We start from the raw sequence: 6,207 nt of genomic DNA, 5'->3' as shown, positions 1-6,207 counted from the left end.
AGTTGAAGATTGTCCCTCTCCAAAGGGAGCTACGCCTATGTGAGCCATTAGGATCTTTCTATAGTTACTTGTTAAGAATTGCTATAACCCCGCTCTGATACCAATTGAAATTAGGAATAGCTTCCCAAGAGGGGGGGTGAATTGACTTTTAAAACTTTCGTTTTAGTTCCTTTTAGAATTCTTAACTTATTTTATTTCTTTTAACCAATTCGTGACTTATTTGTTTAATTTGTTAAGTACTCAAGAACTTAGTTTATTTATTTAATCTTTAACCATACAAACATCCAATCATTCAACCAAACCAATCAACTATAATTAGAAAGTAAGCAAACAAGGCAATACACAACACTTATGTAATATAAAAACTCAAGATGGTTGTTGGTTTATACTACCCAAATTTGAACCAAGCCCTGTAGTGAATAAGAATTTATGTTTGCTGATGTAAAGCCCTATATAGATGAATCCAATCACTCTTTCCAAATATTTATAACTCAAATAAACTGTTGGTAAATTTATCTTTGGGATGTTAACCAAGTAACGTACTCCCGTATGGTTTTCGTAAGATATGGTGTAACCAACGTACTCCCTTTCGGTTTCCGCAACCCAAATCAAAATTAAACCTTAAGTTGGTTTGATTTCCAAATATACGTAGTTTATATGATTTTCAAATTTAAACCATCCACGCAATTTCAATATGCACTGAAAATAAAGAATAGGGAAAGAGAGAGTGAGATGAAGATTTTTACGAGGTTCGGCTTCAACATAGCCTACGTCCTCGCCTCTGGTAAACTACCAAAGGATTCACTAAACCTGTTCCTTTGACGAGTGGAACAAACCTTTACAACACTCCTTTGTTTAGGTTAGAGCCCGCCTTCTCCAAATGATATCCCCTCGTCCGGTCACTCCTTAACAAGGCTAGAGCTCGCCTCTCTAAGCAATATCCCCTTGCTTAGCCAACGATCCAAACAATCTTTGGAATCGTCAATCTTCAAGAAAAATAAAAAGAATAGTTGTGTACAAGAAACACTCTCTAGAAAGAACAAGTTAGTACGAGTTCAGCACTATATACTTTAATGTAAAAATATCAATATGAAATAGAATGAAGCTCAAGTATAGAATTCACCAATATCCTTCTTAGATGAGAATTAGCAGTAGGAATTCAGAGGAGGAAGGATTAGCACTTCAGAAGATCTTAGAAAAAGAGATTTGCAATGAGTGAGCAAGAGAACTTTGGAAGAACAAGAGTGCTTTCAGCTTCTCAAAACAGATTTTTTAATTCTTGGTTTGTTTTGATTTGCAAAACCATGTTTTTATAGGCTTTTAAACTTGTTTCCATGTTGCAAAAATTTCCGTTAGAGAGTTTCCCAAGTTGTTAGAAATTTTGGAGCCCAAACGGCTATTTTTAAAATATTAGATTTAAAAAAAACTTGCCCCTTGAACAGTGTTCAAATGTCTGAAGAAAGGGTTCAGACGTCTGAAGTAAGGGTTCAGACGTCTGAAGTGTCGGGTTCAGACGTTTGAAGTGTCGAGTTCAGATGTCTGAAGTGCCAGGTTTAGACGTCTGAACAGTTATTTCCTGTTTCAGTTCTATCCCAGAAAATCTTCAGACATCTGAGGTCATTCTATGTGTTGTTCAGACAGCTAAAGTTCCTCCCGTGAACAGTGTTCAGATGGCTGATAGCTGTGACCCTGCTTCAGTGTCTTGGCTATAACTTTTTTCTGTATAACTCCAAATTAGGTGTTCTTGGTTTCAAAATAAAGATAAGAGAAAATACTACAACTTTCATGTTGAACACATTTTAAACTAAGGAGATTTTGATAGAGAAAAATTCATCTCAATGCGGATGTATAAAAACTGACAGCATTTGGAAAAACTCTTTTTAGTGCTTTTCATTCCAAAAATGATTCTAACCTTTTTAAAATAATTTTTAACCTTATAAAAATATTTTCCAAGTATGTCCAAGTATTTCAAAAGGTATCTAGGTCCAAGAAGTTAACCTAAGAGTTTCAAAATATTTCAAACAATATTTTAAACATTAAAGCACTTACATGAGACTTCTACCACATTAACATTCTAGGTTCTTGAATCTTCATGCTTTGTCCTTGGATTGAGTCCATCTTTTCTTCAAGCTTCCATATTCTTTGAGCTTTCTCACTTTACCTTTCTTTGGCTCTTTTGACTTTAATATTCCTTGGCTTTCAACAACTCATTCATGTCCTCATAATCTTCAAGGTTTAATATATCATCTTTAAATTTATGCTTTGACTCATTAAAGCTTCATTTGATCCTTGTGAGCACTTTGACCTTACTTTCTCATATATGAGTCCTGAAATATCATTACTCACACAAATACATTAAATTTCACTTGTTTGTTAGCATCAAAACAAGATAATAAAATTTTAAACCTTGTAAGGCCAACAATATTCATATTCATAAACTATCATTTCTTATAATCATATACATATTGTAACGACCTCAAAATTCTTGCCATATATATACATATATATATATATATATATATATATATATATATCTGTGTATCTACATTCATACCTAAGCAGCGGGAACACATATTATATAACCATTCACATATATATACTATACAACACCAGAATCCAGTATATACAGACCATAGCCATACAAAAATATCCCCCAGCATCATCTACTCAAAAATATACACAACTCTATCAAAAACTCACCCTATAACCAGGGTAATCAAACTACTTTTTATCCGCGAGCTTAATCTGCTCACCTAGCTGGCTCACCTGAAAAATGTTAAAGTAATGGGGTGAGTCAACGCTCAATAAGTGGAAATATGTTATTACTAGTGTGTGACAACTAAGTTAAGAATACTTTTTAAATAGCAACTGAACTATAATGCAATAAACAATCTATAAAGCATATCTTTCCTTTCACAATTTAAAATATAATTGTATCATCTGTATTTTCTACTTTTCATACTGCTAATATCATACTATACTTATCATATACTGTAAAATTGTATACATATACATAACTGTACTTTATCCCTGGGACTTTGTACGTCATGATTTGACCCCTCATGATAGTGTTGTGCGGCCCGTAGGTGGGACTTCATCTGGTCTGCGATGACCCAAAAATATATACATGATTAAAGCACAATAATAATAAAATAATAAAAATGGTCATTGAATTAATATCAATACAAAAGTGTTTTTCTGTAGGATCCTTGATTCCATGTTTGATGTCTAAGAAAAACCTTGTCTAAGCGAGTGCTCAGAGACCATTGCGGCTCAGTCGCTCCCTGGAGGTCGGCTTGGTCAAAATGAAATTTCATAGGATAAACAGGATAGATACTGTTTGTATACGTAAATAAGTACATATACATAAAATAGTGTTTTGACAGACATAATTTGTAGAAATACATAATAAGATGATAATAATATAGGTATTATATGTGGGGCCCACAAGACTATGTGGGGTCCACATGAGTCCCGGAGCCACAAGACACTGTTTATATACGTAAATAAGTACATAAAATAATGTTTTGACTGATATAATTTGTAAAAATATATGATAAAATAATAATAATATAGGTATCCTATGCGGGGCCCACAAGACTGTGTGGGGCCCACATGAGTCCTGAAGCCATATGAAGGTTTACACGAGTTTCAAAGTTATGTAGGATGCATAAAATCGTATAAGAGTTATTCGAGTTACGTAGGATCCATTCGGGTCTCGAAGTTGTGTGGGGCCCACAAGACCATGTGGGGCCCACATGAGTTTTCAAAATTTAAATTTAATTCTTATTCAAAAATAAATAATAAAATAAATAAATACTAAAAATAGTTTAAAAGTAATAACAATGATAATAATAATGATAATAATGATTAAGAAAAATAATAAAATAATAAAATTAATTAATTAACTAATTGATTAATTAATTAGGTAAGTAGTTAATTAAAAATTTATTTAATGGGAATGGAGGCAAGCACTCCCACATAGCTTCCATCCCCATCCCATACTTAACCCATACCTTGCCCATCCCTTGCCCATTCTTTAATTTTTTTTAAAAAAATTATAATTTCACCCATCTCTCCACACTTTTATAAATTCCATTTCTTCCCCAAAATTTTCCTATAAATAGGGAGTTCTCAACCTTCATTTTTCACAACAATTTTCCAATGAAGAGAAGGATTAGTGAGTGAAAGAATTTGTGGTGGAGAGAGAATTTTTGAATAAGTTCTCACTCACCCACTCTTTCCAATCTCATTTCTTAAAGATAGTTATTGTGTTCGTAGCACGCGGTAAAAGAAGAAGGTAAGTAAATTTTGACTATGTTACTTTTTTTTTTATTTAAAATTCATACCCGAGTTTATTTTATAAGTAAATTTCAATTATGTTAATTAGTTTCACAAAATTTTCATGAGTTTATTTTTACGCGTATTTAATTATACCAGTTCTATCTTTAATATACTTGCATCTATTTTTGAGTTAAGAAATGTTCTAATCCCCTCGGGTAAATTTCCAGCATTTATTTCTATTCAAAAATAAAATTATATATATTTTTAACACAAAAATTATGTGGCATGAGTTTATTTTTACGTTACATTTTTTATGAAAATATGAGTAAAGATGAGATTTTCACGATATTATTTTAAATTGCATAAATTATAATAAGATAATTTTAAAACCCCTTACGGCAACGAAAGTTCAAAGTTACAGATGCTCGATACCGCAGCTTAAAGTTTATACGGATCAGAGTGCACCCACACTGTTTACAGAGTGGTTATTTATGTTAGTGAATTTCTCCTGAGTGCACACCTGGTTCCGGACCAGGACTTAATAAGGAAAATCTCACTTAAAGTTTACGTACGTTGATTTAGTTTGGTCGGCCAGCCAGCTAAGTCTAGTCTTCGGACCGCACAACCCAGTCATGGGGGTAAACATGACTTACGGCAAACAGGCCTAAGGGTGGTTTTTATAATATATGCATATACATATTTAATTACGTGTACAAAGTTACTGATGATTTGAAGGAAAAGTGTAAGTTTACGTGAAAAAGATCATTTTGGTGCTTAAATGACGATCTAAGGAAAACGTATAAGGAAAAGTATATGTACGTTTATCATTAAATATTTATACAGTTTTAAAGTTAAAAGTTTAATTTAACAATTATAGTATATAATTATAAAATTTTACTGTTGTAATTGAGACAAAAGTTTTATGCATAAATTTTTAAATTTATATTTATTCTAAAAGAAATTTTGAAGTTATAGTATTAAACATTGTTTTACGAAATTTTTAAAAAAAACTCATTTTGGCCACACACTAATAATAATCTTATTTGCTTACTGAGCGTCGTCTCACTCCAATCATATTTTTATTTTAGATAACTCTGAAGAGCATGTTGGAAATCAGGCTTAGCAAAGCATACGGGTGGGGATAGAAAAATAAAGATTTGTTTAGAAATATTAGTATGATGTCAGATATTTATGCTTGTGTAATTTTTCTTCTTTTGAAATAAATGATTGTAATACGGATAATTAGCGCTCTGGTTTAATAAAAATTGAGTTTATTTTGCTTCCGCTGTAAATCAGTAGTAAAAAGTTAATATCTCAGGCCCCTCGGGGTCAGGGTGTTACATGGTCGGCCCTCCAGATAAGTCAATATACTCTACACTACCTTAACCCGACTAAACAAGATCCACTCCTAAGCTCGGGACTAGCTACTACCTCGTCAAACCGGCCCCCTCCACCCAGCGAACTGGGGAGCTGCATACTCTCCGAGCACGGTTGATGGTACCCACACACTATCTGAGATATGTGGTTGCACTCTATCTATATCTAGCAACGGTACCGTGCTCTGTAATCTTAACCTATATCTGTTTGTAATCTTTCCTCAGGGATTTGATACTATATATATACACATATATACTCTTTTACTGTTTTCATCATGTTTCCAAAATTACCATAACTCTATCTTTCTGTATTGTAAATACTGTAATCTCTGTATACTATGTCTATAGCATCTTGATGCTACCCCTATATCTTTGTCTGTATACTCTATCTATATACTCTGTCTGTATATTCTGTATGTTATGGTAATTAGAAACATGGTATGCTATAACTCTGTACATACTATTCTGTATAAAACTATAATATAAATACTGATCTGAGTAAAACTGTATGCATGTATATATATATATATATACATATATATATATA

This window comes from Malania oleifera, chromosome 3 (genome assembly GCF_029873635.1).
Source record: "Malania oleifera isolate guangnan ecotype guangnan chromosome 3, ASM2987363v1, whole genome shotgun sequence".
NCBI lineage: Eukaryota > Viridiplantae > Streptophyta > Magnoliopsida > Santalales > Ximeniaceae > Malania > Malania oleifera.
This window is presented reverse-complemented; position numbering follows the sequence as displayed.